Source organism: Drosophila navojoa, chromosome 5 (genome assembly GCF_054131105.1).
Source record: "Drosophila navojoa isolate 15081-1374.11 chromosome 5, UAZ_NAV_1.0, whole genome shotgun sequence".
Lineage (NCBI taxonomy): Eukaryota > Metazoa > Arthropoda > Insecta > Diptera > Drosophilidae > Drosophila > Drosophila navojoa.
The window spans coordinates 5,169,998-5,197,524 of record NC_142893.1 but is presented as its reverse complement, the minus strand read 5'-3'; the positions used below and the strand labels follow the sequence as shown (position 1 = coordinate 5,197,524).

Sequence of the window (27,527 nt, the reverse complement as noted above, 5' to 3'; positions counted from 1 at the left end):
TGCAAGGTAGACGCAGAAATACATAGACACAGAGGCACACACACACACACACACACACACGCATGTGGACTGGGCGAAAATTTATTATTGCATGTCAGATATTTTTAATTAATTATGCCGTGGCGAAATATGCGCTGCGCGCAAAAGTATGCAATAGTTTTTGCCGTTGCTTTTTTTCTATGGTACGCTTCATTGGGCTAAGGCAGAGACTGCTGCTGCGCCTGCTGCTGCAGCCCACACAATCTGCCTCTCTCGGCCTACCTCTCTCTCTCTCTCACTCTCTCGCTCTGTCTTGCTTACTCACCAAAGCGCGTCGCTTTTTAATTAGAGGCAACCACAAAAGATTTTTGTCAACGACAGCGCAGCCACGCCCACGCCCACACCTCACTCAACACCAACTCAGCTTCTATGCCCACTTTAAAGCGCAGCGGGGCGCAAGCTGTTTGGCACACTTTAAAGCACACACACACCCATACACACGCACATAAACACCTCGTTATGCACACACTCAAACAAACGTTGTCAAAAGCTAATCGCAAATATGTTATCCTTTTCCATTACAGCAAATGCGCAGCTGGCTAGCGTCGAGGTCCTTGCTAATTAAAATAAAAATAATAATACAAAGAAAAAAAAAAAAGAAAGAGAGAGGAGCGAAAATAAAAGAAGTAACTGGGTAAGTTTAGCTGTTCGTTTGTTGTTTCTCTGATGTTGTTTTTTACACTTTTGCTTTTGTTTGTTTATATTTGCACAGCTCTTGACATAATTTGCGCGTTATCCTTGCTGCGCCAGGTGTACACTGCATATCCTTTTTGGCACAGCTCAGCGCAAATATTTGCGCATGTTTAATGCGTCGTTCGACGTGTTGGCCATCTATTTGTTTTCATCTTTTGTATGGCTGCTCGACTCATTTAAATATTTAAAAAGTTGCCGCTTTCGTCTAGCAGTTGTCCCTTTTTTCTGCCTCCCTTACCCTCCACCTCCGTCTCTTTTTCTGTTTCAGTGTGAAAATTAATTTAAGTAATGCGTTGTGCCTAGGCACATTTATCTGGCGTACGGCAAATCCTTTTTAATATGCCTGAAAAGCATTTTCATTTTTCATTTGTCATTTGGCCGCTGCGACGGCTCGTTTAACTGTAAAGGACCCCAGGACTTGAAAGGATCAAGCCACTTTACATTGAGAGCAGGAGAGAGAGAGAGAGAGAGAGAGAGAGAGAGAGAGAGAGAGAGTGAGCGAGAGAAAACATGTGGGCAAACCACATCAAAAATGCCCCAACAAAGTTTTCGTCGACTGTGACCTGTGACTTTCTCGTGTGGCTGGCAGTGTTGCTAAGCGTCTCACACAGCTGCAGTGTTGCACAGCATCGGTAGTGGCGACTGCCTCAGCTTCTGCCTTATCATAGAGATCTGCTAAAGCAATCAGTATCAAACATCATCAACACTTTGTCAGTCAATTTTTTGCAGTTGTGCAGTTTCAGCTTTTATTTCATCGCTTTAGTTTTTTATTTTTGTTCTCTTGATTCGCTTTTCCACACTGGATAATCCGTGAGGGAAATTGCGCTGCCTGTTGTCGCATGCTCTTTGTGCAGCAGCCTGGTGGCTGCCGATGAGTTGCCAATGCTTAGGTTAGTCAATCAACTTGCGGCGCCTGCTGTCGAACAGGCTGCAGGATGTCGGAAGGGATGTAGGTTGCAGGATGCAGGATGCAGGAATTCGTGTAACTCGAGTTGTTGCTCGTGCCGAGCCCTTGGCGTTGAAATCAAATTTCATTTGCAGGCAAACTTTTGGCTTTTACTTAGTTTTACTTTGTGCTCTACCTCATCGACTACTACTGCTTCCACTACTGCTTTTACTTCTTCTTCTTCTTCTACTTCTTCTTCTTCATCATCATCTTCATCTCATCTTCTGCTGACGATTTCTCATCTACGTTGCGCTCTGCCATCGACAACTGTGCGACGCTCTGTTGACAAGCCAAGTTCCCATCAACAACAACAATGGAAGAACGTAACGCAAAATGGTCATTAATCATTCCGAAGCTCTATTTCCATCAGTGTATGTATGTGAAAGCGAGCGAAAAAACATAAACTACGTGCACTGCAAAGCTGAGAAACTGTGCGAAACTTGATGCTGTCGAACTGAGATTGAACTTGCGCTTCATTTTCTTCCTCTTCTACACTGTGTTTTTTTTTGGGTGCTGAGGAAAAATCAACAAAAATATATATGTATACACATACATACATATATATGAATGTATACATTCTTTTTCTGCTTGGTAATTGATTAAATTATGCGTTTGAATTATTGTTCCTTCTTGCGCAACATTTGATGTGCTCTTAACACAGTTTACCTTTTCCTGCTGCCTTTACTTTTCCTTCTGACCAAACTTTCTGGCAACTAAACAACTACGTCTGTTTGATTCCGAAACTTTTTGTTAGCTAAAGTCTGCAGTCTAATCCTCAAAATCGGCTTTACTTAAGTGCTGATAATTTTATTAATATATGCTCTGAACATAGTTCAGATTCACCCAAATGCAATTATCTCTTTGCCCTCTGAGTTCGTAATCTTAAACGCAAAATCGCATTTTCCTAGCTTATATAAACAGCAGTTAAACATTTTATAAGCTGCGTGAAACGAATTTAATGCTTTAAATGGACAACAAGCTGCTCGATACAGGCGTCAACATGAAACAGAGAACGCATTGAAAAGCTGTTCCCAAACTAATTTTCGCTGTAATTTCGACGAAGCGTCTAGGTTGTGGGTAATCATTTATTTTATTTTTTTATTTTTTTAATATTGTCAGAAAGTTTTCCTGTCAAAATAAAATTCAAAGCCTAAAGTAAGTCTTATAAAAAAAAAGTTAGTTTAAAATAATTTATTTAATAAAATAAATTAAAAAAAAAATTTTTATAAATATTTTTTTACATTTAAAAAAATAAAAAAATAATAATTCAAATTATAAAGGAGTATGAACATAATTTAAAAAAATGTTTGGTTAGTACTATTACTACCACACCATAGCCTTCTTTTGGAAGGCTATGCTCAATTTTACTTTCGCCTCAATTCCCTCAACTTTTAGCGCATATTTATCTCAAGCACAATACGCACACTTCATGGCACGCAATATTGGCAAGACGTTGGGCCATCAAGGCCATGCGGCAATTAGTAGGTGCTTCCGAGAGTCAAACGAGGTCCGAAAGTCAACTTTGACTTGCTTTATTCTTACTCCATATTATTATTGTTGTTTTGTTGTCTTCTCTGCTTTTTTTTATTTTGATTAATATGTGCGGCTAAATTTAGGCTGTTCAAATCTGTAGATGTGTTGTTGTTGCTGCTGGACAAATTTGCCTTCATTCAGCGTTTGACGTGGCCAAATTAAAGCGGCTCGGATTTCACCAGGCAGTGTCGGACAAGGGTCTGCGGCGTTGCTAGAGTCCTTGGCTGGACGCTCGCTCAGCTTGCTGCCTTTTGTCTCTGAGCGGCTTTTGTTTGTTGTGTAATCTATGCGCTTGATGGCACAGCTGTTTGTCCAGACAGCACAAGAAAAATGCCAACAATTAAGTGGGCAGCTCGGCCAGCACTATGAGAGGAGACGGGAGCGAAAGAGAGAGAGAGGAGGAAGGAGAGTTGGACTGTAGTAGGCAATGCATTAATTTAATTAAAAGCAGCGCAAGTTGCGGTAAATTTGAAATTTGTGTAAATTCAACTTGTTTAGAAAACACTCGAAAGCATTTAATTGGCATTTAGTTATGCCAGCGGAGCTGCCAACCTGATTTGTGAGTGTCTGCCTCGGTGTGCGTGTGTGTGTGTGTGTGTGGCAGGCTAAGCTAAGCCAGCTGCAGCAGCAACCCCTTGCGCAAACGACGCCACTGCACACACTGGCACAGAGGTCAGTAGCCTTATCAGCAGCATTTGTTATTACACTCACCCACACATAGTTGGTCTTGGCAAAGCTCTCTCTTTCTTTCGCGCTCTCTCTCTCTCTCTTTCTCCCGCTCCATCTGTCTGTCTGCCTGCCTGGTGCTCTCTTAATGCAAGCTCTCTTAGCTGCTGAAATATGCAAACGGTGGCTAATTAAAAGCCACAGCATCCCAATTTTGCCTTGTTTACATTGCCCCTCTCACAGCGATGCTGATGCTCTTTGGCCGTTGCCCATTTCCCCTCGGCTTGCGCAAGCCATTCATTCGTATGCGCTCTCTCCTGCTGCAAGTGCGACAAGAGCCGAGTCGAGTCGAAGCTTTTGGACAGCAGCTTTGTCGTGTTCGCTTGGTTGGGGTTCTGGTTCGGCTCTGGGTGCTCGTGTCGTGTCGTGTTTTGTCGTCTCGTGTTCGCAGCATCTTTCGAGCGAAATTCACTCAGTTTCATTATTTCAGATTCATTTGGCTGCAGACCTCGCTCGTGTCCAGTTCTTTGGCGCGGCAAATAGATGGCGACAAAGGCTGTTGGCTTTAACAGTTATACAGTTATACAGTTAACCCATAGACTACAAATTGTGTTAGCAGTTACTTATGCGTGCCAGAAGAGTATGTGAGTGAGTGTGCCTGTGCCTGTGTATGCGTGAGTGCCGCCGACAAGCAATCAATACGAGCTAGAAAGAGAGAGAGAGAGAGAGAGCGAGAGTTGAGTGCAAGAAATAAATATGTGAGTGTGTGTGTGTGGATGAGTAAAGGAACAGCAGAAGCGAGCAACAGCCGTCGGCATTTTATGCGGCCCGGTAGAGCGCTGTTTAAAGTTGACGTCAATGTTGATGTTGATGTTGATGACGTATGGACAGTGGATGTCGCCACTTAAAGCCGCTAACCAGCGACCACCGAAGCAGACGGCGGAAATTTTCAAATGCGCTGACAGCGTCAACCCACAACCAGAACGGCGCGGCGGCAGCCAGCGACTGCAGCGGTTAACATGTGAGATGACTACGACGCAAGTAAGTAGAAGTGTCAAGATTTCTATATAGGAATGAGTAGCAAATGAAACGAAATGACAGTGTGTGCGTGTGTGTGTGATTCTCTTGCGTGCAGTTATGTGTTGCATACTTTTATGCTTAATTTTCACTGTGCGTATTTGCGTCTGTGTCTCTCACTGTGTGTGTGTGTGTGTTTGTGCTGCCATATGTGTGCATAAGTTTTCGCCCGTTTAAATATTAATCTGGCAACTTTTTAATGCGCCTGCAAATTGTTATGTATGCGAGTTGTGCGAACTTTTGCAGCAGCCACTGTAAATTGTTGCCAAGTTGTAAATTGTGAAATTGTAAAATGGTAAATTGTAAATCGTAAATTGTTATTTACAGCCAGCATAAAAGCAAAAGAAAAAAGGAAAACCGTTTAGCTAAAAAACTTTGAAAGCCAATGAATTAAATAAAAATAAAAATAAACACAGACACCCACACACACACACACAGGCACAAATCAGGGCAGTCAATGACGTAGGCCAGGGGGAGGTGTAGTGGAAGACGTTGCCATGAGCTGGCAAACAAACGCGTGAGAAACCAAATTGAATTGAATTGCTTGACATGACGACAGTCTGTTTGTAGCTCCCGCCGCCCCGCACCCCCCCTCTGACATGCTACCTATTCCCCAGCAGACACACATTCAGACACCGCAACCCCTGCAGCTAACGTAACTGTGCTGCAGGCGTATCCATACATGGCCCACCCACTCCAGCCCCCTCTGACTGCCCTCTGGCGTGCTGTTTGGTTTTTGTATGCGACTTTTGGGTAAAATTGTATAGCAATTTATTTGCTCTCAGCTTCGATGCTATCTTTTGCATATCTCTCTCTCTGGGAGTGGGAGCTAGTGGGCGTGGTTGCGTTTGCTTCATTACAATTTAGCCAGGCTAAAATGCTGTTCGTGCACTTAAAGCATGCGTATTTGCATGGTCCTGGCAAACAGCAGCAGATCCACTCAGCCCGGCTGCTGCCTGGGTAAATCATCATTATATATTTATGATTATTTTATTACATGTGCGTGCGTGTGTGTGTGCGTGCCTAACGGCTGCTTATGGCCGCTTATGTTCAGATCATATCTTTTGTGTATACATATGTACATATATGTATGTATGTATATTATTATATTGCTGCTGTATGCCATATACATACACATACATATGTGTGTATATGATTAGCATTAATGTTAATTAAATCAATTATTTAAGCACAGTGACTGCAAGCATTCTGTATAACCTGTGTGTCCTGCGTGTCCTGTGCTTCTTCTAGCCAAAGGCCCTGAGCCAATTGGCTGCCCCCTACACAACGTCAATGTTTGTTATTTGCGCAACAAATAGACGACACTTGCGAATTGGCAGCTGGCAACAAAACCACGCCACGCCTCCTCTCCCTCTGTCCCTCTCCCTCTCCCTCTGTGTGCGTTGCTCTGGCTGCCCGCCTGCACTGCCCTGCCCTTGGGTGCGTTGGGTCCCCCTGTACGGCCACTTGTTGATTGATTTTTATTTTTATTTACTTTTTGGCCTGCCTTTTCTTCCTTCTGCTTCTCCATCTACTTGGCTGCTCTTCTCTCTTTACGTTTTTTTTTTTTTTTTAGTTTAGAGATAATGTGTACTCCGTTTCAGGCTTCACTTCCGCTGCGAAGGGTGGGCTCTGCGATAAGCCCTCATTATCATTTGCAGGCATTTGGCGTCGCTTTGCATATTTTCGATAATGAAATGAGAAGACATGCACCCGCACAAACAACACACAACAAAAAAAAGAAGAAGAAGAGTGAAAAATGCTACCCAAACCAGCAACAATGTGTGCTCATTGTCGCAGCTATATAGATACATCTGTGCATAGCTACAGATACAAAGATACTACACGCACTGATTTGGTTAGCGAACGAGTGTGTGAGTGATTCTATGTGTGTGTGTGTGTGTGTGTGTGTGTTTGTGTGTGCGTTTGCCAATTGTTGGCAGTCACGAACAACGAGTCTAATCTGAACGCATGACGCATGCAGATACAGATACAGATACAGATACAGATACAGATACAAGAGCCCTTAGATACACATAGAGACGCATAGCACTAGAGCTCTATGGAGGCAGGCCCACGCTGCATTTGTTATAGAGTAGCAGCAGTGGCTGGGCAGGGGGAGGCTTGGAAAATACAGCGGAAATCATTTATTAAACAAGCCCCTCAACTCACTCGCTCATGCCATCTCACTCTGGCCAACTCTTACACTCTCACTCACACTCGCTGTGAGCGCATGCATACATATAACTGTTCTCATTTATTTCAATTACTATATATACATATATATACATATATATGTATATGGATTGACAGCATAGCTAGTTCACTCGCCCTCTCTCTCTGTCTATCTCGCTCCCGCTTTTGCTGTTTCTGTCTGTCTGCCTGCCTATTCGCCTGCCAATTTTCCTATTGAATTGTCTTTAATATTTTAATAATACGGAATGTGTCGCGTTTCATTGCCTGCGCTGCCTGAATTGCTCTGCCATGGTCTGGGTCCGGGTCTGGGTCCGTGCCCGGCTCGATTGCCTCGGCTGCTATCAGGGCAACTCCTTGTTCTCGTCCTTGGCAAGTCGTTGGCATTTTCTAAATCAGTGCTTGCCTCGTGACTGCCGCAAATTAGTTACAATCGATTTAGCTGCTCGTTACAGCAGCCGCCAAAAAACGACAGCAACAACAGCAGCAACAGCAACAACAACAACAGCAAATGAACACTGCAAATGCGTGAACTAAACTAAATCGCTTCACGCATCAACAAAATTGACTTGACTTCTAGTTGTGCCACACAGTGTGTGTGTGTGTGTGTGTGTGTGTGTGTAAGTGTTTGGTTGAGTGTGTTGTTGTTTTTTCGGTTTTTGGCCCTAATATTTTCAGTCACAGTTAATGTAACTGTGACTAACTGTAATTGTTGACTGCACTAAACATAAATTGCGAACAATTCTCAAGCCTTAGCATAAGTGCGTCTTGGGTCTGATATATGGATTGGATTTAATGGAAATTCCATAAATATTGTAGGATAAATACGAGGAAATATATAGATAAAGAAGAGAGTTTTTTGATAAGGTGAATGTGTACAAGAATTCATTAAACTAGTTGCAGATGTGAACAACTAGAACTAAGTTACTACTACAACTATTACTACTACTATTACTACTACTCTTACTACTGCTCTTACTACTACTCTTACTACTACTATTACTACTACTCTTACTACTGCTCTTACTACTACTATTACTACTACTATTACTACTACTCTTACTACTACTATTACTACTACTATTACTATTACTTACTTCTATTGTTTACTACTATTACTATTACCCACTACTATTATTTACTACTATTACTATTACCCACTACTATTATTTACTACTATTACTCTTACCTACTACTATTACTATTACCTACTACTATTATTTGCTACTATTACTATTACTTACTACTATTATTTACTACTATTACTATTGCTTATTACTATTCCTACTGCTATTAACTACTATTACTACTACTATCACCTACTACTATTGCCTACTACTACTACTACAACTACTAATATTACTACTACTTTTACCTACTACTACTACATTTGACAGCTTATATATGAAATATATTGTAAAGCCGACCTTAGCTACTGCATTTGGTAAAATATTTGAAAGAAGCTTCCTATATTTAAAATTTATGTAAAATAGAAAGTTTCCTTAGCTCCACCGCTGAGCAAAAAACTAATTTCATACTCAATCTTCAAATTTGCTCAGCGAAATCTGTTTCTCATTGCAATTAAGTTGCATATATAAATTTGCACAAATTTCTTCTTGAAGCTGGGGCTTGAGAGTCTCTATATATGTATTTTGCTCCAACTAATATATAGTATATATTTTTCGTGTTTTGTTTTTGGTACTTGTTGTTTTATAAACCCATCAAAAATATGGCAAACTTTTCTAAGCTTCGGGCTTAACAGGCATACGCATAATCACAGGGCTGCCGCTGCTTTGGCTTCCTCTGCTGCTGCTGCTGCTGGGGCTGCTATTGCTCCTGTTGCTGTTGCTGTTGCTAATCCTCTAGAGCAACAACAAGAGCAACAATAGGCAAAGCGCCCACAAAAACCCAACTGAAACCGAAAAACCGAAAAACCCTAAAAACCGATGCTCATGCAAACTAAATACCGTTATCGTTTTTTGCGCGCTCTCTTTCTCTCTCTCTCTCTCTCTCGCTCTCTCGCTCTACAAAACTTTAACGAAACAAACTGTGCGGTTTCACTTTGTTAACAGCTCAGAAAATGTTTTTGGCCAACGGGATAGGGAAATTGTTGAGAGGAGGAGGATGGGTAGAGAGAGAGAGAGAGAGAGAGAGAGAGAGAGAGGGGTAGGGATGAGGCACCTTGTTGGTGGCTCTGGCAAGCAGCCACAAATAATGCAAACAATCTTTTAAAAGACCACAAAGTTGCACGCCCCGCAATGCACGTATGTGAAGGAAAGAGTAAAAGACAGGCAGAGAAAGAAGGAAGGAGAGAGATAGAGAGGGAGCATGCCCTGTAATGTATCCTTTTGTATAGTCAACAACTATTGGCATATTAAACAAAATTCATAATCTAAAATAAATTCGTGCACGAACAAAAAAGAAACCAAAGACTTTTTACAACTTTAGCTCAACTATTCTTCCGGCTCTGCTTTAGTTTGATTTTCTTTGTGGCATTTACCAACACTCAGTTACAGTGCACGTTCATGCAGCAGATGCTTAGCCTGTTATTTTTCATCTGCGACTTTCTTTTTGTTTTTGTGTATTTTTTCCAGTTGATTTCTCGCTCTCTGCACAATCATCAAACAACTTTTCACGTGCCTTTGCATAATGCCTGCACATTGGTCCGTCGCTGCTGCGCTATATTTGGTCAGCAGCAGCGGCACGTTCTGCGTTCAGGTCCTGGTCCTGGTCGCTTCTGCTGCTGCGGCTGCTGCTGCTCCTCCTGCTCCCGCTGCTGCTTGTTTTCGCCTTGACTTTAATCATATTTCCATCAGAAACATGCTGCGCATATTGAACAGCATCAGCCGTAGCAGCAGCAGCCAAACAAACATAAAAGTGAGCACACATACCCACATACATATATATAGCAATACTCTGTCTCTCTCTCTCTCTCTCTCTCTCTCTCTCTCTCTCTCTCTCTCTCTCTCTCTCTCTCTCTCACGCACACACTTGTATTCCCTTGGCTTTTGTCAACATTGGGTAATTTTTTAATCTCCGGCTTTGAATGCAGCTTAAAGCACACAAGCTGCACATGACTTGACAGCTTTGTCGGATACCCTAACAAAGCGTGCTGAAATTGAAATACTCTTTAACTTATGGTCGATTTAAAAGAGTATTTATGGCTTACTTTTATATAGTGTGTTCGCTGTTAAAAGTTTGAGTAACTCTTAGAAATATTTACTTGAAATAATTATTAGAGTGAAGCAAAAAAAAATTAAGGAAAATACTAATACATAAATAAATATATAGAGAATATATGATAAGTATACAAATACAAATAAAGAGAGAAAATGGGAACTTAATATAAAAGAGTGAACAATATAAAAACAACAAATTTTATATTAAAATAAAATAAATAAATATGCAAAAAAAATTAATTTATATAATATATATACTATATATATATATTAAAAATGCAAAACATTGACTCAAATTATAGTTCAATCTCTAAAGCAATTTGTAGATTTCTTGCAATAAATCTTCATTCTTAAATATCAAATATCAAATGTAATATTAGAGTATTTCGGAGTCGGTCCTTGCACACTTTTAGCCATTCACATTGTTGCAAAAATTTGCCGGTACCAAAGTCAGCGTTAAAAGTTCTCTTAAAAAAAAATAAATAAACAAGTAAAAACTGAAAATAAAATTTTAAAAAATAAAAAAATAAGAATGAAATTTCAAAATGGCGTCGTTATGCCACATATGAATGCACGTACGGCCTTTGTGTATGGCAACAATAGAGCCATAGATCTGGCAACTCTAGCAACTTGCCACCAAGTCAGGCAGCCAGAGTTGTGCAACTGCGTTTGTCCGGCAAAAGTTTTTTTTTTTTTTGTTGGGATGCATTTTCATTGAATTTGTAAATTTTTTACTTGTTTTTCGCCTTCAGTTTCTCTTCCGGGCCTGCAAGTAAATTAACGTTAATTAACGGAAGTTTTACAGTAAAGTGCGCGACAAAGTGCTGCCACCTGAGGCTGTCTTCCGCAGCCCCGTTACCCGGTCGGCTCGTCTTAAGCTGGCTCAAGTTAAAGTAACTGCTTGTCAGCTGAAGTGCGCCCCCATAGCCGGCAAATTAGCCGTACCCCCGCATAAAAGTCGCTGGCAAAGTACTTGGCTAAAAGAGAGCACATGTGCTTCAGCTTTTGGGTTCAGCACTTTGGCTTTTGCTTTGCCTGCGGCCCCAGCTACAACTTCAGCAGCATCAGCAGCCTCGGCTTCGGCTTCGGCTTCGGCGTCAGCTTTTGCATGCATTCAATGCGCTTTTCATTTTTGTCAGGACAATGGAACTTATACTCGTCGCATGCTTCCAGATATACTCGAAACACGCTCAACAATGCCCGACAAACAATTGAAATCTGTGTGCTCTTTGTTTTAGCCAGGCACAAAAAGGAAGAAGAGGAGGAAGGAGAAAAAAAAAAAATGAAAACCTTTAGCTAGGGGTTGTCGCAGTCAGCAATGCTTTAAATATCCACTAGCATTACCCCTCCGCCAGTCCTTACCCCTTGCAATTTGTACAGCTTTTTAATTAAGACCAGCCAAAGACAAGACCACAGAAAGGCATTAAAAAACAAAAAATAAAAAAATAAAAAATTGTGGAAAAAATGGGAAAAAATGTGCTCAAATGCCCAGCCAAATGAGCCCCGAAATAAGGAATCCAGGCCAGGCGACTGGCGAAGGACAATCATAATTGCGGAAGCATACCGGGGTTCGAACTGCGCTAAGGACTCGCACAAACAATGCACTCGACTGAGAATTTACGCCTCGCTACCCGCTCTCCTGATATCTACCTTTTGTCTGTCTCTCTCACACATACACACACTCTTTCTCTCTCTCTGCCTCACTCTTTCGCTATTCGCTGTTGCTCTCCTGTTCCTTCTTTTTTTATGAGGAATTAATTATCGCATAATTTTATGGCTCAGTGACATCTGAAGAGTTTCATTTACCACTTTTTGACAGATTTTCGCCCTCATTGTACACGCATTTCGAAAATTCGCATTTCGTATTTGTATTTCTGATTGATTGTGAGCCTGATTCGGCTTGAGTGTAATCAAATAAGGGGCGGAGCTCTGAAATATGCGTCCAGGTGTCGACCGTTGAGCATTGTGAACGATTGGTATTTTCAAATTAAAATTCATTAACATTATGTGGCATGAGCCACAGCTGGCTAACCATGTGCATAAAGTACAGTAAAAACTGGCAATGATTGCTGGGAGTTTTTGAGAGAATATTTAAAAATTGGCAAATAGTATATATATATGTATGCGATATAGATAAATCTTTATTAAATATCTGAAACCTGCAGCATCTTATATATAACTTCATTTATGTTTACTCTTGGCTGCAATTAAATTTACCAAAATATTTATATTTTTTTTTAAATATTTATTTATTTTCTTATTAAATTTCAACTTTGCATAGTCTAGCATAAATTTCATCTATATTTTTAAATTTTTTTAGCATATGTTTTAGTCTTCTGAACATTTTTAAAATGTTGTTCTAAAAATCAAATGATTTTAAATAAATTTTTTTATTTTAAATAATATTTGACTCGTTTTCTTTAAACAGTTTCCTTAAAATATTCAAATTTAATTCATATTCGAAATATTTCCATAATATATGTATGTCTAGCCAAATTATATGTCTAGCCAGAACATAAGCCTGCCCAAATGTGGGCAATGAAGCTGTTTCCAAATAATTTATGATTCAAAGCTCTCGGAGCTCTCCTTAAAGCCCTATTACTTAACGATGAAATGCAGCCAGAGAATTGAGACTGCCTACAGCTGCAAATAAATTATGATTTATAGAAAGGAGTCTATCAAAAGTCTTAAATATGCTTCGATTCATTTTAAGCTTCAGTTTATATTATATTATATAAGAGTTCAATTTGAATTCGTCACCGCAAACAGTTTGGCTGTTTTGATAGATATATTTCAACATGGAAAACCATCTTCAATCAAGACATTTATATTGAAATTGATATTCCCCATTGAAATCAATATACATACATACATACATATATTTCTACGCTTAAATTCGACACGCTGCTGTGTGTCAGCCAGCCCCCATGATTTAATGTCACGCCCACATTCTTGTGTGTACTTTTTTTCATCTACTTGCTCTGCTTCTTCTTCTTGTTTCGCCTTTCTTTTTTTTTTGGGCATCATTATCAAATGTTGTTTGGTAAATCATTGCAAATGTTAATTCAATAGCTCAATCAAGAATCAGGAGTGGCCCCAGAGAGTAAGAGTGAAGGGGTAGACATATCAGCATCAGCATCTATGTGATAGATAGAGAGAGGACATACAAAAGAACTGCGCCTAAGTTCAATGCCAAGTGCCCATTGTTATTGTCGTTGTTGTTGTTGTTGTTTTTGTTGTTCGACTGCCCTTAGACTTGAGCATTTCGCATTTCGCATTGTACCCTCATCTGCCCTAACATGCCCTATCCCTCCATTACCCCCTGGCCCATTCCCTTTGCTTGTCTTCTATTTTATCTGTTTGGCGCTTTGTGTTGCCTAGTGAATGAACAAAAAACGCCGAGAAGAGGAAGACAAGCAAAAGACAGAAAAATGTGCGATTTCTATGGAGATGCTCTCATTTTTCTGTCGTCTGTGTACGAGAGGGTGTGTGTGTGTGTGCGTGTGTGATTCTCTGTGTGTTTGTGTGTGTGCGTCTCTTTTGCGATATTCAACAGATGTTGTAATTGCTCATAAAACTTGATGACGCTGGCGCGTTTAAAGCAGCAACAACAACAACAACAAATACCGAGAACGAAAAGGAGAACGACGACGACAAGAGCTCAAAGAGCAAAAAATATTCCAAGACTTTGCATATGGCAATGGGCAATCTCCAAGTGTGTGAGTGTGTGTGTGTGTGCGTGTGTTTCTGTGTGTTTATCTGGTTGTCTGTGCCTTAAAAGAAAATACACACACTTTGTATTGTGGAGGCGAGTGTGCATGTGTGTGACATCAAAATTCATACGTCACACATTCAGATTTGCATATGTTTATTTACATATGTACATACATGAAAATACTCAGCGTTCTCTTGCCTTTTGCTCATGTGTTTGTGCATTTAGCTAAAGAGTTGCTGTATTTTGCTTGTTTTCCTTTTCTATTTTCTAATTTGACTGCATCGATGGCCAATCAGTGCTCGCCGCTCGCCGCTCACTGCAATGCAGATCAAGGACACGGCACTCTCTTCGACGCTATCTATCTCGCTCCCACTTGCGTGAGCTCAGTTTGCTCTTTTGCGTGGCCTGGGCAAATTTGGCTATGGCCAGCGTCAGAGGAAACATGCCGTTGACATGTGTTTTGCAAATGTTGCGCGGCTGCCTCCTCTTGTCTTCAATTCGGTGTGTGTTTGCTTTAAAACACAAACGTTTTTTATGCCCAACAAAAAATACCCACACAATTGACAGAGCCGCAGCGACTGCAGAAATGTGTACATGTTCTCTAATGCGCGATAAAATGAAATGTTGATCAAATGTGTTTGGTTTTGGGTTTGCGTTGCTTGGCAGTGCCGTCTCTTTTGCGCACACACACAGCAACAAGCGATCGGCGTCGGCGTCAGCGTCAGCGTCGCTCACTGATAAGACGGAGAGCGCATAGGCACAGACAGCATGGAAACGAAACGTGTTCAGGCACTTTCGTTACTCTCTCGCTCTCTCCGTGCGTCGTTCTCTTTGTTCTAATACACTAACAGCGCGCCGAGCCCAGCGGGCGGCCGTTTGACACACATTTACGCAATTAAATAATTTAGCTGTCATAAATGCTCGCCGCTGGCAGAAGAGTATACAGAGTGCGACGTGTCAAAGTCAATTTGTTTGCGTTTCACTTCATTTCGTAGCATTTCGTTCGTTTCAAAGTTGAATTCAATTTCAATTGAGCTCTTCAACTGTGTTGCTGCTTTTTTGTTTGTGGTTCTTTCTTTCCTGTTCAGTTGTTGTGCGTCAGCGTTGGCGTACGGAGGCGACAGTGTTGCTCGCGGCTGCTCAAGGATCTCTGTATGTGTGCCTGTGTGCTGGCTGTGCTGATAAACATTACAAATACATATACACATATACATATACGTATACGTATATATTTCAATATATATACAACAGCTTGTATGCTTTATCAAGTGTCTTAGAACGAGAATTCTGTGCTCTATTCATTTAACAGCTATGGCCGTGCGACACGCGTTATCATTGGACACATAATTGCCCTCAATCGGGCTAAATGACAAACAACTCGTTGCCGCCCCACAAAAAAAAAAAAAAAAAAAAAAAAAAAAAAAAAAACAACAAAAGAAAAAAAAACGAAAAAAAAATAATGATATAATAAACTATCATCTATAAGTATACGCACATAACAATTAAGCGCCCCGAGACTCTTAATTGAAATGCTTCCAAGGCAAACAAATCAACAGCGCCGGAAGAGACGCCGAGTGAAGCAGCCCCAAACAACAACAAATTGTGGCACGCAAATTGGAATTTCATTGGCGGGTAAGTTTTCGACTTTCCATAACTGTATAGCCATGATATATGTCTTTAAGTGTATCCATAGCTCATTCTCATTTAGATGGTCTATGCTCCTTTTTGGCATTACGCCTATGCCACATGGCCATCATTAATGTACACGTACTATATGTGTGTGTATATATGACATATGGAGCCCCTACTCATTATGCATACATACACACACACACACACGTACATATATTCATATATACCCACTTATTTGGTCGACTAATACCATAAATACATATGCTTATCGCACTCCGCTACCATGAGCTGATAAGAAGAATGCTACAAACACAATACATACATAAATATGTACATATACACACACAGAGAAACATACTTGCATGTTTCACTCATTTCATGTAGATTAGAAAACAGTTTTATTAGAAACTCATTCTGATTATTCAAAAGTGCTTCATTGAGCATTGTCTTTCAGCTATAGGCAAAGTCCTCTAGCAACTAAAGTAGTTTCGGTTCATGCAGATAGCTGAGAACCAAATCAAAACGTTCTGTCATAGAAGCCCTCCAAGTACCCAACCCCAACCCTGAAGCCCACATAAATGATTTCCTGGAAAACGGAATACAATAGAAATACAGAGTAGAAAAAAATGAAAGAAAATAACTATTTGTGGTTAGGAGCTCTGCTCTCGTATTCCTTTCTTTATTTCATGTTCTAATTAGGACAAAATATTATGCTAGGAAAACTATGTTGCATAATGTGAACTCTTTGCTTTAGCTGCCACACACCTCCAGGCGATTTTCTGTGGAAACTTTGTTGTTTGAAAAAAGAAGAAAGCTGAAAAACAAGGAGCAAACTAAAATGAAACGCAATGAGAAAAAAAGGTATCCTTTGCACAGGAGTCGCGTCGCACAGGAGTAGCTGGCCAAACAGGATATTCGGGTCGTGTTCATTAGGCCAGGGCAGCGAGTTGCGAATTGCGTTGCATCAACTTTGAACTGCCCCTTGCCACAGATGCCAACCACAGGCAGCAAGTACGATACCCTTTGAGCGAATGCGCTGTGGGGTAGGCTTGAGTTGAGGAGCTGAACATTTTTGACTAGACAAAAGTGAGTTTTCCTTGAGGTTCTCTCCTAAATGTACATATGCTCTTGCAATATTACAGGGTATTTATGTCAGTTGTCCTTTCGCTAGATGTAGTTCAATCAAGTAAGAAAAAAAATTATATTTTTCTTAGCTTTTTTTTTTTTGTATTTGTGAATCGTGCTGTTCTCTCGTATGTGTCATAAATTTCGCTTTTATCATATTATTAAATTTCGTGTTGTGCGGCGCGCAAAAATTAACGGAACACAAATGTATATGTGTATATAAATGTATATGTAAATATATACATACATATGTATATAGAATAAACACTGCTCCAGTGGGAAATGATAGCGACTTGTACACACACACACACTCACATATATATATAAAGAGAGAGAGAGTAAGAGAGAGAGATAGAGAGTAAGCAAATACATGTGTACAATCTGTATCTGTATCTGCAGCTGCATATGTACACATATGTAGATACATTTATATTTATATGTCTACATAATGCGCGTCGTGGGATTGTATTTGTGTGAGTGTGCGTGTGTGTGTGTGCGGCTGTTGTTGCGCTTGTCGGCGTGGCATGCCGTAGCAATAACAGTTAATTTATTCCAATTAAGGGATTTTCCTGTTGAATATGCGACTCTTTCGCTATGTGTGCCTCCACACACACGCACACACACATACACATACGCAGTGCGTCCCCTCTTTTGGCGCTGACTGTGCCCCTAGTCTGACAAAACCCCTCAGCTGCAGACCCCTTGACATTTGCAAGCTCAATTCACTGTGCAGCTGCCCTGCTCCCATTCCCAACCCCATTCCCAACCACCCCCCCCCCCCCCCCCCCCCCCTCTATCCAGCTTTGACAGCTACCTTGCCAAATGAAATTGTCCAGCTGGCTGCCGCCTACCTCTCAGCTCGCTGTGGCAACGCCCCCTCTAGCTCGCGCTCTTTTGTTGAATTGTTTGCCTTTTGGGATTTTTGTTGTCTGTTTGTTGTTGCTGCTGTGTTGTCAGCAGCCTTGTCGCTAAATTTACAAACACACACACACTCTCATACATGCATATGATTTTTTCATTATATTAGAATGGCGGAAAAAAATTAGCAACATGTCGCTGCTGTTGTCCTGCCTTCTCTTGGAATATATACATATATAGTCATATATATATTTTTTTTTCTGGTCCTGCTTACTTAATCCTTGCGGGATTTGCGCTGCATGGTAGAACCGTGGCGAGTTGCCTGGAATTCCTCCATATATGTCCTTTTGTCCTTGTGCTAATTTTGTGCCAGCTACCTGGCGAGTTACGCCCCTCAGCCCCCCGCTACGCCCCATTTGGCCCGCTGTGCGCATTGTCTAATTGTAGTTATGTATGCTTGCATTTTGAAGCTCCAGCTGAACGCATGTGGCTTGAGGCATGTGGCATGCGGCGTGTCCATCAACATTTTTGATAAATGCCCACAGAAAGCGTTTCAAATAAATAAAAAATATAAACGGAAGCGATATGTATATACACACACTCGCACACATACATATACACACACACTCACTCAGCTTCGATTATTAAAATTCTAATTGAAATTCAAATGTGCCTCGCGTTTGTTGTTGCTGTTTGTTGTCGCTTATCGCTCAAAATTGTTGGCGACGACGTCGCGCCGTCGCTGTCATCACATTTGCCCCACATGCCGCCCCCTGTCGCCCTTCCGCCTCGCCCTGCAACAACTCAGTGCCCACTTCAACGGCTTCCGTCATGCGGGCCTCAGGAAGTGGACAGTTAAGCACAGTCCGTTTCTCTTCGCATATGCCTCTGCCCTCTGCCCTATATGGCATATGGTAAATAGCTTCCACGTAGACTCTACAGAAGTTGCCAGAGGGGAGGACCGACAGTCAGCAGCGACTTTTAGCTATCACTGCTGAATGCAATTGCCTGCAAACGAGGCGCCCCAAAACAGTTTATTTATCAACTAACGCTATTGTTGTTTTTGTTGTTGTTGTGGCTGCGTTTGCCTTGGCGCTTGTCCAAGAGACTTTTGCGTTAGGCCAAACATAAAACAAACAAAAAAGGAAAAATCACATTGAGTCAATGTGAATCGATCAAGCATATGGACATATTGATTTGTCTTTCAGTGGAAGGGAAACGGAAAATATAAATCTACAATAATGTTGATGGATTAAAAGTGCGTTCCAAAGAGAAGAATAATCTGAGAAAGAAACTACAGAAATAATCAACCAACTTAGTATGAATAAAATTAAATAAATAAATAAAAATAAAGCAATAATAAAAAAAAATTAAAAATAAAGAAATAAATAATAAAAATAAAGAAATACATAATAAAAATAAATAAATAAATAATAATAATAAATAAATAAATAATAAAAATAAATAAATAAATAATAAAAATAAATAAATAAATAAATAAATAATAAAAATACAAAATCAAAATAAATAAATAAATAATAATAAAAAAATAAAAATAATAATAATAATAAAATGAAAAAAAAAAATAAATTAATTAATACAAAATAAAAAAAATTAAAAAATAATAAAAAAACAAAAAAAAAATAAAAAATCACTGGAAACAAAAAATAAATTAGAAAGATTCAAATACGTTTTTTTAAATAAAAATAAAATAAATAAATAAATTCTGTAACAGTAAATAAATATAAATATAATTTAACTAAATATACAAATAATAATTACATATGTGAATAATAAGATAATAAATACAAACTAAATAATATTTTCAATATTGAAATTTCAAGTAATAACAGAAACTTGAACTTCAAATATTTTTTTACATTAAATATATCTTATACTCTCAATGATATAATACTCTCAATGATATATAATGTATTATATGTATATATGTATATCAAATACCAGTTCAAGTTCCACATGCTTTAATTTCAACAATTCCTTTCAGTTGCAATTAATCAATGTTCGCTTGGGATTTGTTCGACTCATTAAATCTATTTTCTGGGGTTGCAATATAGCAATTTGTATTTGATTTTTGTCTCATTGTTCGCTTGCCACTTCACGTGGCATGCGTCCTCAATCTGTGTGTGTGTGTAGCTAGGCGAGGTAATCTGTCAAATTACTCATGCAAATCACACGGCAAAATTTGGCTGCAATCGTAACGGAACCCGCAAACCCCTTGTCAAGGGCTGATCAGCTAGCTAGTTGTAGTTGTTGTTGTTGCGGTGGCAGGGCACACATGTAATTGAGCCTGCGGTTGCTTGTGTCCTGGCCAGGCTTAGGCTGCTGTTCGGTGGTGGATTTTCTTGGCCATTTCGCAGGCATCGGCATTGGCCCATCAATTAAATTGACTTTGCCTGGGCGCAGTTGTTGTTGTTGCTGTTGTTCTTGTTGTTGCGGCTCTGTCACAGTCTGTATGATTAATTAGCGTCTTAGTCTGACGTTTTTGCCCAACAACAGCAACTCAATTGCGGCCATTAAAACATTTCCAATTGATTGGCTGCTGCCTATGCAATGCTCTATATATGTATATACGTATACTATCCTCTGTATATCCCATTCGTTCCGTCTACAGTCTGGCAATCTCATCTCTCGCTTCGATATCAATTATGCATGTGAATTGTCTGGTCTCAGAGCTCAGTGGCTCTCTTGGCTCGCCGCCGCCCAAGTCTCAGCCCCAGTCCAAGTTCCAGCCCCACTTATCAGAGTCGTCTGTAATCTTTGCTTAGCTGCGCGCACGACTTCCCTTCAATAAGTTCTATGAACCGAGTTCTATTTATGTTCCACTCACAATTGCTATTTGCATATGCCAGTGTGTGTGTGTGAGAGTGTGTGTGTGCGTGAGTGTGTGTCTTGGTGTGTGTGTTGGTTGTGGGTGTATTCTCAACAAAGATAAGCAGCCTAAAATACACTCAGCACACAAATCACTTATACACACACACACACACACACACACACACAGTTACCCAAAACAATTTGCTTATCTTGCGGCAAATGCAGTTGTAATTGCTTTGCTCTTAAGATAACTCTCAGTGATTGTCAAACTGTGCGGCCATGTGTATTTGAATATATATATGTATTTGTATTATTCCGTTTTATCAGCGCTCAAGGGAAATACCAATGAACCGTTACTTCTTAATCTTTGGCATGCCTGTTAATGTTTACTCGTGAAATATTTCAGCAGAAATATGCTGAAACCCGATATAGAGCCCCATTGAACTGGGCTGGCTGTAGACAGATCTTGCTGAAATTTTAGGGAATTGCTTCACAATGATTTTATGGTTTAATTATGGTATAATATAAACATTTAAGTTCAATTCTAGAAGAAAAGTTGGTTTATATATATTTTTAACAAACAATTTCCTATAGCAACTGCAGTTCAATTGAGTTTATAATGCATTAAAAAATATCTAGGCCACATTCTTTATTTGCTGCCCGTTTTCCGGCTCCAATTGCTGTCAACTGATCTTCGTTGAACCAAACACAAAAAAATAAAAATCAAATGCAAACGCTGCTAAATCAGTTTCAAAGTGCACAAACAACACACAAAGTTGTTTAAATCAACAAACAACAATTTTATTGCAGGCAACAGTTGGATGACACTTCATAAAGAATTCGCTTGGCTTAGCTAATTATACAAAGAGCAATACCACGCTTCCCCCCAGCCCCACTGCTCCTCTATCCCTTTGGCTTCTGCACTCAATTTAACCGCAAATAGTATTGCATTTCGATATTTATGCATAATTTTGTATGTGTGTGTGTGTGTGTGTGTTTGTGTGTTTGTGTTTCGGTTTGTGTTTTTTGGACAGCTCAACGTTTGCATTTGGCATCAAACAATTGTGAATTTCCGTTAGTCACATATATGAATTATGATTTTAATGTTAATTACATGAATATTTCAGCAAATTGTTGGCCAAACAACAACTGAACAACCGAACAACTGAACAACAGTGCAACAACTTCCGCTGATTTGATTTTGTGGTTTTGTGTGTTGAGCTTCATTAAACAAATTGTTGATGGGCTCAAGTGGGCGTGGTCATGGCAATTGCATAATTTATAAACGTTTTGCGTAATTGCAAAATTGCAAACAGTTATAGCCAAACAAATGCGAATAGGTGTGTGTGTGTGTGTGTGTGTGTGTGAGTATTTTGGCCAAATCAACAATGCCAATCTATGCATAGGTTTTTTGCTAATTAAATGCAAATACTAACCAAACACACATTCAGACACACATTCAGACACACACACGCACACACACATGACTCACATCTACTGCTCGATCTGCTTTCAATTTGAATTCGATTTTATATTTATGACATTTAACATTGCGTTTCTTTCTTTCTATTTTGTGTGTGTGTGTGCGTGCGAGCATGTCTCTCTCTTGCTCTGTATGTGTGTGTGTGTGTGTGTGTGTATTCGGTTCGATTGCCCTCTGTCAAATGTTTCACTTGATTGTTTTGATTTTCACTCTTTGGCACATTTTACATGCGAAATTCATTTGCATTGCAGCCTTGCATTTACATTTTGCTAAGCAATACACACACGCACACACACACACACACACGCACACACACTCGCTATCATATGCAAATGAAGCTGCAGACAGATGTCAACAGGCCGTGTCCATTTGGCCTCAGCACTTGGCAACGTTGTCAATAGCAATAAAACCAACAACGGCTAAGCTTCGGCTTGCTAAATTGATTTTGTCATATTTCATTCTTATTTTTTTTTATTTTTGTATTTTTGCCTAATGCCTGAGCGCTTGTCAAACAAATTTACACAAAAATAAAAAGCGAGCACAAGAAGAAGACTAGAAAGGACACAGCCAATCAGCTGTTGCTTTGCAATTTTACAATTTGTTTGCCTACATTTATATTTATATAGATATTCTCTTGTTCCTGTGCATATTTCGCCCGGTTGCTTATAGATTCATTAATAGATTTGCCAGCCTGACTGACTGACGCACCATTTTGAACATTTGCCAAAAAATATAACAAGAGAGAGAGAGAGAGAGAGGGGGAGTGAGAGAGGCATCAACAGAGTTTGTATATTATTGCAACTTTTTGCTCTTGGGTTTGGCCTGAGCGGAAATATTGTTTTCAATTATTTGTTGCTGTTTTCCAATGTGTTCTCTCATGTGTGCTAATGATGTGAAAGAAATGCGAATACTGCTGGCAGGTGTTATTGACTGTCTAATGCTTGTCTAAACTAAAAAACATTTAAATTTATTTAAAGATCAATATTTCCTTATGGAAATTTATAGAAATCTTTTATCTGCGCAAAAAGCCTTTCTCAATAGCTCAAATAACTCTGAGACTTGTAGTATATATTTTTTTCGACTTGTCACGCCCACATATGGAATGAGCGCACTTGTGAATAAATATTTCACATTTTATTTCAGCTCATGGTATAAGCTTTAGTATTTGGGAGAATCATATATGGGAGAGTTGACTTGCTGTAGCAGCTGACAGATTACAAGAGAAAAACCTTAAAGTTATGGGAATTGAGATATTTTAATAATAATTCATTAACTGTAAAATATTCCAGCCTGAGTATTCGCTGACTTAATGAAATCATATTGTTACCTTTTAATGAACAATCTCAAATATTCCAGCTAACTTTAAAGCACATTTCTCTCTCTTTCTCTGTCTCTCTCTCTCTCTCTCTCTCTCTGTGTGTGTCTCTCTCTCTCTCTCTGTCTGTCTCTCTCTCTCTCTCTCTCTGTCTCTCTCTCTTTCTCTTAGTTTACATCAAAACACAAATTAATCAAAAAAATATGCACATAATTAATGTAAACAAAAATACATTTTGGTATTAAGTTGAGCGCGCTTATAACAACAATTTAAGCTGTTTGGCCTGGATTGCCTGTCTGGATTGCCTGCCACATGATTTTCGAGCATATTTGGCGCTTTATTTATTACGCGCGCATTTTATCAACTTTTCGAGCATATTTAAAGCGAAGACAGACAGAGAGAGAAAGAGAGGCATAGATAGATAGATAGAGAGAGAGAGACAGGGGGTCTACAGCGTATAAGAGTGAGGCAGTCAGTACTTTGTCAACTTGCCACAGTCAACATCTTGGCGGTGCGCTTCATTTGGCTTGCCACAGCCTGCGGCAAGTTGTGGCAGAGGCTTTGCGCAACTTGTGCAGCAACAAAGCAAGAGCTAAAGTTGATGAGCATGATGAAGATGACGATGATAATGATGGTGATGCTGCTGCTGCTGCTGCTGTCACCGCCCAGGGCATGCCACAAAAATCTATTCAAAATTCAAAATGGCAAGCGCAAAATTGTTTCAATATTCATAACGCTCGGCGCTAAATGCCTCGTTTTTCACAAAGACCAACAACGCATCGATTTGCTCTCTCTCCCTCTCTCTCTCTCTCCCTCTCTCTCTCTCTATCTCTCTCTCTCTCTCTCTCTCATTGGGTGGCTCAACTAATATGCAAACTAAGCCACAGTTAGCCACAGGATGCCACTATCCCCAGCGCCGCCCTCTGCTTGCCCCTGCCACTGCATAACTGTGCCTTTTTGTCACACGCCCCGCAGGCACGCCCATTTGTCGCTCTGTATGTGTGTGTGTGTGTGCTGTGAGTTGGGTCAACATGCTGGTAAATTTAAAGCACCTGCGCCAGCTGCCGCGCTGATAACGTGGCCCAGACGCTGCAAAGACCAAACACACACACACACACACACGTACACACTCACACATACAGTGAAACGCGTGGCTGTTGGCGATAGCGCGCGACAGGACAACATGAAACGGCCTACGGCCTGTGGCATGGCCAATTGCCATAGCCATTATTGGTTTGCCAAAAGAGCGCCGCTTGGCCAGCAAATGCAAACAACAATAGCCAAGGAGAGCGAGCGAGAGAGAGAGACAGAGAGAGAGGGCAAGTCGACGATTCGCGGTATGTTGTTGCCACACATAAAAAGGCGCATAAAGGCCAGCCCCGATAAGCGAGACGAAACTAGCAAAATCTAATTGAAAAATAAAAGTGGCACGAAAATAACGGTGCATACTTTTAGGGTGCCGGCATTTAAAGCAACGCGCTCGCCACAGAGATTTGTGTGAGCTCTTTAACTTCCGGCGGAAGATTTTATGCATGGCAACAGTCGAGGCAGCCCCATAAGCCATTCGCCATTCGCCATCAACAACCGTGTGGAGACACTGTGTGGAGACCTGCACTTTACTGTACGAGGGGGGGCGGAGCGGGGTGCTGCTGCTGCCAGAGTTGCCATGCATCAGCGAGCAGTGAGCATGTTTGTGCCGAAGATTAAAAGCATGTGTCCGGTTTTATGTGCCCCCCCCCCCCCCCCCCCACACCGATCTCCAGCTCACGCTCTGTGTTGCTGCTGCCTCTTGTGTGTTAAAATTTATAACCGTAAAAGTGCAACAGTAAAAAAAAAAAATGAGACATATAAAGAAGAAGAAGCTAAAGTAGCAGCAGCAGCAGCAGCAGCGGCAGTGGCAGCCAAAAGGGCAGCGACTGGGCAGCTCGTTGTTGGTCGGTTTTGTGGCTAGGTGTAGCAGCTGGCCTGGTCGAGCTTTTGGCTTGGCCAACGTTTTTAACGTTTTATATACGGTCCACAGATAAGTCCTTTGGCATGCCTTGTGGCGCGTTTTGTTGCATAGTTTTGATTTATTACACAACAACAGCAACGACAACGACGACAACGAGAATGACAACAACAACAACAACAGCGCAGTCAACAGCAGCGAAATTCATTTCAAAAATTCATAGCGCAGCTACACTTTCTGACTAGGTGGCAACACTGGCAACTGTTTACCTCCAGCTTATATGCTGCACGATACTGACCAGCTAATTTCAACTGCTGCTCCTGCTGCTGCTGCTCCATTTAAGACTAAGCACATTGCTGTGTGCTAAATTCATGAATTGCATTCGGTTTCCGTTTTGCAGATTTGCGCATTCTGCATTTGATTTTCGCATGAATTCATCGCCAATTCGCCAAAAATGGCCAGCACATAATCAGACAGAGAGAGAGTTGAGCGTGCTTTTCCTCTTGTTTATTTATTTTGCTGTGTAAACTTTGTTGGGCAAAGCCAAAGGGCAGCTATTTTTTTTTTGTAGTCTAAACCAACTAATCCCAGTTGGCAGCAGCTAGAGATGGGGTGCGTGCGTGACACGAGTGAAAGAGAGCTAGCAAGAGCTATGAATCTGAATATTGTGATATTTTGTAGAGATTGAGTTATAAGAAACATTTTCTATATATAGTCTATATATAGTCTATTGTTTTCTAAAATAAAATTGGGAAAAGAAGATATCCTAAAATATATTACAAAAGCGCTGTAGAGTCATAGACATGAGCTGCAATAAATAATAAAAAAAAAAAAAAAAAAAAAAAAAAAAAAAAATATATATATATATATATATATATAAAATATTATATAGCTTATCAAAGGGGTTTTCAATGATGTATGTATTGACAAAAAGTAAAATGAATCAGTAATATTTATGGTAAATAATATAAAAATAGCTCGAAAATTTAAGACTAAAATATTCACAAATCATCATACAAAGAATAGTACAAAACACTAATAAAAATCGCTGCATGATCATAGTAAATTTAAAAATATTTTACATATGCATATATGTATAGTAAATATAATATTTAGTTGAATACAAATTTAATTCCAATAATTAAAAATATTTCCTCCTCTTCCCTAACACACAATCTGCTTACCGTGATTTCCTCTTTTAGCATCTATCTCAGCGCTATAACACATCATTTATCACGCATGCCTTTGCTTCCGTTCCATGCCAATCTCAGCTCTCACGCGCTCATCTCTAGCCACTCGCTAGTTATTTCAATCAAAACAGTTCTCGAATTCAATTGGAAACTGAACCAAAAGCCGTCACTTCAGCGCTTGGCCTCTCGACTCGTTTGGCTAGTTGAAAAGCTATTTGTAAAGCGCCTAAACTTGAGGGCTCGTTGGCTATAAACTGCATATGACCAAAAATCAATTAGTGCGGCTATGCAGCAAATACACTTGAACAAAAATGCGCTTCTTTCTCGTTTTAGTTTGTTTGGCAATCGCTAAACGAGTTTCGCCCACTTTTTGTTGTTTTCTAACTCGTTTGTTGGTCATTTAAGGGATGCGCACAAAAGTAGGCAACAATTTTTGTTGTATATTTTTATTTTAATAAATTCATTTTATTTTTTTTATTTTTTTTTTTTATTTTGGAGCGATAGCAACTCGAGCTAGACGCTGTCTCATGTTTGATTGCTGAATTATTTATGTGTGTCCGTGCGTGAGTGAGTGCATGTGCTTTTGTTTAATATGTATGTATGTATATGTATGTACATATCCACATACGAGAGCATATGTATATGTATGTATGCAAATGCAGTATGCATATGAGCTGAGTGCCATAGCTGTTGCTGCTTTTGCTTCTGCTTCTGCCTCTGCTTCTGCCTCTGCTGCTATTGTTTCTTACTTTATTTCACTGTTGCGGCTTTCATTTGCAAATTACTGTTTGCCTGCTGAATATTTTTATGTCCACTGCTGTGCTGCTTCTTCTTCTGGCTGCTTTTGTTCTCGCTCTCATTCTGTTTCATTTGGTTTATTGTACAGCCTATTTGCATTGTCCAGCTGTCGTTATGTCACACGGACCGGACTCACAGCGCCAAATACAGTTCACAGTTTAACATTCGAAATTTGACAAAGTTTTTATTTGTAGTTTTCTCACTGTGGTGCAGCTGCGATATGATTGATTGGCAGCTAAAAGCCAAATAATGGTGAGTATCGGCTACAGCACATGTGTGTGCATCTGTATGTGTGTGTTTATAAA

General features: G+C 40.0%; 2 long non-coding RNA genes across 2 annotated transcripts in view; one reads left to right on the top strand and one right to left on the bottom strand.

Moving 5' to 3' along the window:
- The window catches only part of LOC115565727 (uncharacterized), a 35,539-nt gene extending 25,121 nt beyond the window's left edge, over nt 1–10,418 (top strand). Inside the window, exons 2-3 of the long non-coding RNA XR_016197183.1 lie at nt 564–673; nt 9,742–10,418. This is a non-coding gene — a long non-coding RNA (uncharacterized LOC115565727). The remainder of the gene's footprint in view (nt 1–563; nt 674–9,741) is intronic.
- On the bottom strand, nt 3,305–4,990 carry LOC149090968 (uncharacterized). The gene is made up of 2 exons (XR_016197182.1): nt 3,923–4,990; nt 3,305–3,574 (listed from the first exon to the last, which is right to left on the bottom strand). It is a non-coding gene; the product is annotated as an uncharacterized LOC149090968 (long non-coding RNA).
- Nucleotides 10,419–27,527: the final 17,109 nt, after the last annotated feature.